We start from the raw sequence: 10,000 nt of genomic DNA, 5'->3' as shown, positions 1-10,000 counted from the left end.
GAAAACTGAAAAAGTCCCTTCAAATATTCCTTTGATCATGCAAAAGAGTGATCAACTCTTATTCCGGTCGACGCAACATCAAAAGGGTATCAGTTTCTTAAATTTCTGAATGATACGAAAAACCAGCAGTCATTTTCTAGGTCTTGGAAGTTTCAAAGCCAATGGTGGGATTTGGCAGAGATTATTTTGCTAATTCATGTAAAATGAAATGCTCTTATCTATCTATCTAGCTATCTATCTATACATCGATCTGTCCCTCGAGCCCCTCATTTCAAAACTGCTATGCCATTTGCAGATATATAGTGTTTTAGTTGATAATAGGTTCAGCTTAATTTTATAGCATTTTCTGTTTGATAAAGGAAACATGTAAAACTAAAGCACAAACTGTACATTTTTTCATTAGGGGAATAGAAAGGAACTCTAAAGATATGAATGTTTATGGCTGTGCATGTATACGGTCATAATTCTGTCAAAAATAATATTTTCTAATGAAAGCCCAAAATGATACAGCAAATTTATGATATGTGTTGAATCTGTATCCTTATATGAGTAAAGAAAATTTGAGATATCTGCTGTAACTGGGAGAGAGTATATTATGAGGAAAATGGGATTTTTATATCTAGTGATATAATAAAACATATTATAGAAACAGAAAATAAATGACTTCTATAAATGTTTAAAAGCAGATCATGAATTATATGGTAAGTAATGTTAATATCCTGCAAGTTTGAAAGGAAATGACGGGTTCTTAGAATGATTGGAAAGTAAATTGAAAAGGCTGCTGGGAGACGGGTCATGGGAAATAATGGAATATAGAACATGTCTAAAAGGACAGAAAATGCGAGATATAAGAGTGGATTTCTCACTATTTTTTTTCCCTAAAAAATATTTCCAAATATTCTAAATGTAAGGACGTTTTCGGAATTGGGAAACCATAAAACGTTATTTTTGTATTTAATTTTACGCGTAAAGAAGTCCCTTTGGAAAAGGCTTTGTATTTAATTTATTGTTATCAAAGATACGGAAAAAATATAACCCCTGTCTGGGAGGTAATAAGAGTACCATAAGACTACATCACTAGCCATGTTAAACGAACTGACAGATTTACTTCGTGAAATAACCTTAACTATATATTTCCGGACAGTAACTTGTTAATTATCCTAGACGAAATCTTATGTTGTCTCAACAAGTTTTATGAATCTGAATGTATTGGACGTGGAATTCTAAAATTTTTGCCAATGTGCATTTTTGTATTTGACTCGTTATATAATAAACTGAACCATTGGACGTATCAGACAGAGCAAATTGAAAATATTTCTAAAATATTTACAGGAACATGATTCTTAAAATAGAGTAACATATCCACAGTAATGGACTATCAAAATATGTATAAAAATAAAACTATACAGAGATTTCGAGAATATGTCAGATTCCCTTTTTCAATGACAAGTACGAATTCTTCAAAGCTATCTGTACTGCTGTTTTTAAAGATACTTGTACAGTTACATGAACGTAGTTTTGAGATAACTAAAAGGGGGAATAGTCTTACCAGAACTCATTTTTCTAATCTCTCTTTATGGAATCATTTAACTTATATCGATTTGCCCAAGATGACGTTACTCACCTCGTGCCTTGTAAATTCCATTTTTCCTTGCTTCTCATTCCTTCTTTAGCTTTTGACAAACATTCATGACGGCAAATTATAAGCCTTTCTTTGTCTTCAGTTATCTCTAATAATTGCCAAAAGGAAATTGAAGAGTGTAAGTTGCCTCAGATGAAATTGCCAGAATAACGTTCACTTTTTATTCTTTTGATCTCAAATTTCGAAGAATTGACATGATAAATCAAACTCCAATTGGTCCAACAATGATTGCCGATAAGATGGAGCTTTTATATTTTAATTTTTTTTATCTTTTTTTTTATTTTCAAGGTTAAATGGTAGTCACAAAAGCCTTTGTTATCATATCGGTTTTCTTCACAACTAACCTAACTGACTAAAGTAGAATATATCATATTTCACTATTACCAACGACATACAGGAAGTAAGTTGTAGATACTTCATGAGGAAAACAGACTTTATAATTAATCGGATTGCAAAGATAATATATATTCACTGTTACATGTCTTATTATCACCCTACTCAATTTTCACCATTATTTAGACAGTAACTGATTTAGTCAAAAGAATGACGTCTGGGAAATTTTGAATCATTAACGATTTTGGCGATAAAAAGCAATTTCCGGCTTGAAATTGTAGATTTTGCCTCTTTGTTATGTAAAGAAAATGACATGAACTCTTTTCAAACTGTAGTATCCATAGGCTGTAATCTTGACTATATTGTGTTGATTCGCTCCACGATTCAAATTCGTTGACTTCATTTCCATCACAAAGTCTGCGCACCTAGTAATACTGGCGGTTGCCTATATATCCCTTTCTCTAATATTTCCTTTAGTCTTTAATGTTGATCAAATGCGTGATATATTTTTTTTAGCAACATCGAAAAGATAGTTGTTCTTTCTTGTCCTTTGAATTGTCCAAAAGAATTATTTACTGGGGAATCTGAGCAATTTTGCCAAGTAGCTAACATTCCTATCTGAAATCCTTAATTAACATGATAATATGTACTTTTAAACTGCAGAAGTTTAAGTCGATATATTAAGAATCTTTAGTAGCCTTCCTTGTTGTGCTAAAGATCGTAATCCTGAGGGATACACCAGGACAGTTTTTCACTTTAAAATTTTACCTGTTTATGGGGTACCCTAGGGGGAGGAGCCCGTGCTGGCATAAGGCAGGCATAATTATTTTCTACTCTGCCTGCTATTCCCTCTTTCTCGCTAAAAGTGTGATAACTCCCATAGTTAACTGACAGTGAGCAAACCAGAAGAATCGCCCACAAACAACTTGGCGAAAAAGAAAACAACTCCGCCACTTCCATTCCACCTTTTGTTTTCCAGGAGGAGTGAGAGGGAGACTTTCCAAGCGGCTCTAAATCTCATGAAGTAGCGTCGTTGTCGCTCCGAGTCACCTAAATCCTGCAACTGGGGAAAACTCTCCCGGAATTTCAACTTTCTGAGAAATATCTAGTGTATCATTTTTTGGAGGTGGGAGATGATCTAAATCGTGTGACTTTTTTTTTTTACTTATTTCCAGTATTTTGATAATTGTCAGTGTTTCTTTATTCTTTCGACAGAACTAATAGCCAGAATATGAAAGACAGCGTACACTTTTTTTTTTGTTTTTGTTTCTTAGAAAACTTTTATAAACTATTTCTTTCTTCCTTTGTTAAGTACATTACCTATTTACCATTGTAAATAATTCAGTATATGCTAATTATACTCTTAATTACAAAAACATTTTGTATTATCAAATACGGCAGTTAACAAATATTAATTTTCCAATAATAGAAGGAACAACAGGTAAGGAAATGAAAGATGAAATACCTTTAAACGTCATCTGTAAAGTCTGATATATACGACCAAGCGATGGTTGGGCGAGGAAGCGCTGATACACGTAGAGAGAGAGAGAGAGGAGAGAGAGAGAGAGAGAGAGAGAGAGAGAGAGAGAGAGAGAGAGAGAGAGAGTACTTCTACTATATCTGAGATACTGTTCAACTTTGTAAATAAAGCAAGTTTCTTTTTAGAAAGTCGAAGGTAAATCCGACGCTATAAATAATTTACTCGGTTCCTTCTCCGAATTTTATTTGAAAATGTTCAACCAGCTTTATGAACATATATATACAGTATCTCAGAGATATATGTCTGGCAGTGACTCTGTGAATTTGGAATGGGGTTTTCCAAACTAAAACGATTTTAATTAAAATTTTGATAATATTTTGACTACCAATTCTGAAGCAAGTCCATAAAATATATCTATTGTGGGGAACTAGCGAATTAATGTCATTATCATTATTCAAAGAAAAGTCATAAACATGAGTCAATAAAATGGGAGATTAAAGCCACAGTGGTATGTCTGTTTGATTTTGTTATCTAAAATATATACAGCTGAAACTACCAAAACACATCAAACTATCACAACATTCTTTTGTAATTGATGTTTGGACAAGTTATAAAATATAACAAAATTATAACTTTATTTCATTCCCAATTATCTCACATTTAGGTATTTGCGAGTAATGTAATTTGATACCAACAGAGTTACGTCAGCCTAATTTAGGTCTTGAAGACTAAGACTGGTCTATCTATTTTTCTTGTCAATGCCTTGTAATTAGGCTCATGCTGCAGACTGTGACAATCAGCACTTCCTAGAGAACATAAATCTCAAAACTCTTTGTTTGTCATGGTACCAGAGTTTTCGCTTGTAAGCTCTGAGGAACTCGATGTATTTTTATGGATTCTTGCCTGTTCTAGACCATTAGATAATAAATATGATTAATTTATTGAATTTTTTTTGGTCCACCACAGTCCTCTAATTTGATTTTTCCCATGGTATTCCGACATAAATGAGGGATGCTTTCTTCTTGAATTCATCAATCAACGTCACGTCTGGTCTATTTGCATGTATCACCCTATCTGTTATGATAGCATAGTTCCAGAGGATCTTTGCCACAGCGTTTTCTATCACTCCTTCAGGTTGGTGCTCATACCATTTATTACTGCAAGGTAGCTAGTGTTTCTTACACAGGCTCCAGTGGAGGGCTTTTGCCACTGAATCATGCCTCTTTTTGTACTGGTTCTGTGCAATTGCCAGATATTTGCTTGCAATGTGGTTTATGATCTTGTTTTTCATTTTGCACTTCCTGCATATGAGTGTGATGTTATTTTCATCTATCGTTCTTTGAACATATCCGGTTCTTATGGCCTGATCTTTACCGCTGTTATCTTCCTTCTGTTTCCTTCTTGAGTTCTCCCCACTCTGTGAGCCATATTTGCCATGTTTCATCCACTAGTCAGTTCTTTAGTCTGCATCATGGTATTGTACCCTGTACATTGGTTTGTAGTGCTATTCCTCTGTTCTGTTTGTTATTCTGTTTCTGAATGTCTCTGGGTCTTCATCTACTTTTATCAGCCCTTTTTCCCACGCACTCTTGAGCCACTCGTCTTCACTGGTTTCCCGATATTGATCAGTGCTCTGTTCTCGATGTTGACCTAGTCCTTTATGCTTAGTAGGCCTTTCCCTCCTTCCTTTCGTGTTATGTATATGTCTGTATTTACAAAAAAAAATGGGTGTAGCGCTTTGTGTATTGCATGTTTTTCCCACTAGTTTTTTGTTTTACGCTGTGGATTTCTGCCTTTTTCCATTCCACTACTCCTGCAGTATATCTGATAACTGGTACTGTCCACGTGTTTATGTCTTTTATCATATTTCCGGCGTTGAGCTTAGACTTGAGTATCGCCTTAAGTCTCTGCATATATATATTAGATATTGTTCCCATCTGGTAGCTTTATTCCTTCAGTCATTGTTACTTTGCCCTTTTGTATGTTGATCAAGGCATATATTTCTATTCCATACTCCCATACTGATGTCCCCAGATACAATTCGTACAGTCTGGATTAGGGTATATATTTTCTTGATACTCTTACCATACAGCTTGATGTTGTCCTTAAACATCAGATGGTTAATTCTCTTGCCTCTTTCCTTAAGTTAGTACTCAGAATCCCTCTGCTAGTCTTATTCCAAAGCTTGCAAGTATTTATTCCAGTGCGTATTGTATTTTTTAGGAAGCTGATGGTGTTTTCCTCTGCCCCATATATTTTCAGGTATTCTATTAACCATGTGTATGGTATCATCTCGAAGGCTTTCTTAAAGTCAATCCACACTATGTTTAGGTTGGTTTTCCTCCTCTTACTATTCTTCATTACCATTTGGTCCATCAGGAGCTGGTCTTTTTTGCCCTAACACTTTTTCTGCAGACCTTTCTGTTAGTGGTCGTGGTGTTTGTATCATCTAGGTAGTTGTGTAACCTTTCTATGATGATATACCTATTAGTAACTTTTGTATTATTAGTAGGCAGGTGATAGGCCTTAAGTTACTGGCTATAATTACCCTTGCTATTGTCGTTCTGTATTAAGGATATTCTCCTTGTGGTCACTCATTTGGACGCATGGTAGTTTGTGATACAATGCTGGGGTTATTCTGCTATTCGTAGGTGTAGGGCCTTGAAGTTTTTGAGCCAGTATCCACGTACTTCATCGGGACTTATGCTTTCCAGTTGGGCACTTTCTTTCGTTGGTGTCTGACAGTGTCTGTCGTGATCTCAGTGAATATTTGATTTATTCTCCCCGTTACTTTGCCTTGACTTCCTGGAGCCAGTAAGCTAAGTTCACCAAGGTGAATTGTATCCTTGCAAAAAAGTGTCACCTTCACACTGAAAGGTGACTATTATAGTTACAGTATTGTATTAATTTGCAAAAGTAAAAAAGACAAGTAAATTCTACACCCATATGCAATGTTTACACTTGTCCCCTTTTATATGGAATTCAATATCCAGATGTTAATGGATTTACAGAGTTCCTATCATTATTGGTGACATCGAGATGCATGATGCATTAGGCCATCTCGCAAACCTTTCTTTCTCTCTCTCTCTCTCTCCCCCCCCCCCCCCCAAATGTGCAAGAAATATTACTTGAAAGAATAAAAATATGATTTTTACTAATTCCGATTATTCCTTGGCCTGTGGTAGCTAAATAGAGTTCTCGGTTTAGCTCAAACGTTTCAGAAGAAATTCAGTTAAACTGTAATGGGAATGTTAAAATTCAAGTTTATTTACGAATAACAAACGAGAAAAAATATTCTTAAAAACTAAAGATAATTTTTCCGCCAAATATCAATTAAAACATTAAAATTTAAGTTTATTGAAAAAAATTTAAATTATCACCAAGAAATTCTGCAGATACTAAAGACTAAAGATAATTTTTTTTATCGAATATTTGCCTTGAACACATTAATGTAAAAGGTGTCAAACTACGTTAATGAAAGCTGTTATTAACTAGTATTGCAAATAAATTTCACGTTTTGTCTTTATACATACTCTATAGTCGATGGTATGCTCTCTTCCACAGTATTTGCAAAACACTGAAAATTACATTTGGAACTTTCCCAAAATATTTGCATATCGAATGGTCGCCTTAAGTCTGCCATGACTTCATTCCTTTTTTGGACATACTTACAGTAACAAATCCAGCAATTGTAATAAAATAAGAATTTATTTGACCTATTATAATGCTCAAAATGGCACAAAAAGCCACACCAAACCAGTGTACGGACAGTACATGAGACAGACTAAAGATCTGGCCAGCGATGAAACATGGCAGTGGCTACATAGGTGAAACTCAAAGAAACAGAGGGGTTGCTAACAGCTGCACAAGACCAGGTACTAGAAACTAGATATATTCAAAGAATGAGAGATGGAAATAACACCTCCTCTAATATGAAAAAAAGACCATAAACCACATAGCAAGTGAATGTCTAGCACTTGCACAGAACCATTACAAAAAGAGGCATGATTCAGTAGTAAAAGCCCTCTACTGCCGCCTGTGCAAGAAATATCAGGTAGCTTGCAGTGATAAGTGGTACGAACTCTAATCTGAGGAAAGATGGAAAACAATCAGGCAAAGATCCTCTGGACTGTGGTATCAGAAAAGATAGGGTGATACGTGCAAATAGACCAGACATGACGTTGGTTGATAAAATAATGAAGAAAGTATCACCCATTGATGTTGCAATACCATGGAAAACCAAAGTAGGTGAAAAAGAAGAGAAAAAATTGCTAAGTATCAAGACCTAAAAAATAGAAATAGGAGGGATGTGGATATGCTACAGAAATTGTACCAATAACCATAGAACACTAGCCTGATCCCAAGATCACTGAAAAGGTACCAGGAGAACCTAGAAGCTGAAGTAGCTCCAGAACTCATGCAGAAGACGTGTGCCACTGGAAACGCGCGCATAGTAAAGATAAGTGATGGATTCGTAAGAGGCAGGATGTAACCTGGACCCATACCATAAAAACCACCCAGTGGAATAGGATGATTGTGATAGACAAAAAGAAAGAAAAAAAAATGTAATAATAACTAGATATCGGCCACGCAAGAGAATTTTCAACTTTATAGAAATCTTAAAATAAGTCATAGAATTTGGTCTTAGCCGTCTTCGGCTTATTTCACAAAGTGGAAAAACGCTCCCATAAACTTTTCCAATTAAGTCCTTTATGGACATATTACAATGAGTATTGCTTATGAGAAGAGATACGGCAAGGCTTGGAGATATTTTATAATTGGAAACTGAGAGGGAAATGAAATATTATTGTTTTTAGATCATTATATATTTAGCTATCATTACCCTCATGACCACGAACATGGATAGCACTACGATAATCATTTGGGTTATGAAATAGTGAAAAATGGGAAGGTTTAACCAAATTTGATGGAATGGTGGAGTTAAAATGTAAAGTATAATAGTAAACCGTTTCTTCGTCTAAGATAGTATTCTAATTCTTCTGAATGTCACTGAGGGGAACAAACCGTCTGCTTAGAATTGCTTAGACATCGTAGGTACTTTGAATTGACACATTGCATAACCCAGCAACCTGGAAATGCCAGCTGGCTTTGACGTTACATGATAGGATATGAGTAGGCAAGCGGAGTTGTATAGATAATTAGATTTCTGTATCTATGAGGAAACTTTTAACATTTTGTGATTTTCACCTTTAAAAGTAGTTAGATATAAAAAAACCTGTAATTTCTTTGTTAGGAAATTGCTATTTCCGATAATAATAATAATAATAATAATAATAATAATAATAATAATAATAATAATACTAATAATATAAAATAATAATAATAATAAAAATATAATAAATAATAAAAAAACATAACTTGAAGTTAATATCATATACTAGATCCCAATTTTAACGTCAAATGATTTGACTTATTTACTAATATTTTCCAATCCATCGTATCATTCGTTACATTCGGCTTCAGGGAGATATTTATTTAAAATTCTGTTGACTTAGTTTTTCGAGGTTCAGTTTGTTGTTGGCATAAATCTAAGCTTTCTAATTCAGTATTTGTCTTTTTTTCTTCAGACTTGTTTCAGGACTATTATATCCTTTCTGACTAGAATACCGTAACCTCGACAACCGCAGGACCCTGATGAAATTGTCCTTCCTACTTCGTCCTGTGTTTATTCTCTGGTGTGAGGCAGAATTCACGTCCTTCCAACCCGAAATTAACAGGCATCGTTCATCAGCGTTTGCATCGTAAAGAATCTCCTGACAAGCCACATTACATCACTGTTAGGGATGGAATTTTACTTTATCTGTAGCTATATTTTTATATTACAATATTTTATGGCAACAAAGAAACTGCGATAAGAAAAATGTGACGTTTAAACTAAAAAGAATGATTTCATTTGATAGATAGATGGAGCTACAAAGAATATTCCATATTTTGTGGTTACGTTTGTTGTATCAAATTCTTTCTTGTCTACCGTATGCCTTAAGAACTGTAAAAAAAATAAATATTAAAGTACATTCAGAACCATGTGAAGCCAGATTTTAAGAACAAAGTCCCAATATCAGTCTTTCGGATTTTTTAGTATTTTCAAAGATATTTTCTCGAAGTGTTCATTATCAACCTGGGTCCAGATATCACATTAATTTTAAAAAACTTTAATTTAAAATCGGTGAAGGAAATTGAATGTTTCTTTGTGAGCACATCAGATATGTCGACTTGTTATTTTATTTATTTATTTTTTTTTTACCCTTGTGAAACAGTTCAATTGGAATATAATTGCATAAAAGCCGCTGATTCACATTTTGTCTCATCTTAGTTTCCTTGGTTAATCGAAGGGTAAGGTTTGATATTAGAAGGCAAAGATTCTGATTAAAACTTGAATTTTATATATCTTCTTTGGTCCAGTAACAAGATTAGGCAAAATCTCAACATCGAAGTCACGCTTGTTCTCTTGACTTTTTTTTTTTTCTTTTCTTTTTGATCAAAATGAAGTTGAGCATCCAACAGAAAAGTTTCATATTAATTTC

Source organism: Macrobrachium nipponense, chromosome 36, assembly GCF_015104395.2.
Source record: "Macrobrachium nipponense isolate FS-2020 chromosome 36, ASM1510439v2, whole genome shotgun sequence".
Taxonomy (NCBI): Eukaryota; Metazoa; Arthropoda; class Malacostraca; order Decapoda; family Palaemonidae; genus Macrobrachium; species Macrobrachium nipponense.
Note: the sequence above shows the minus strand (reverse complement) of the source record.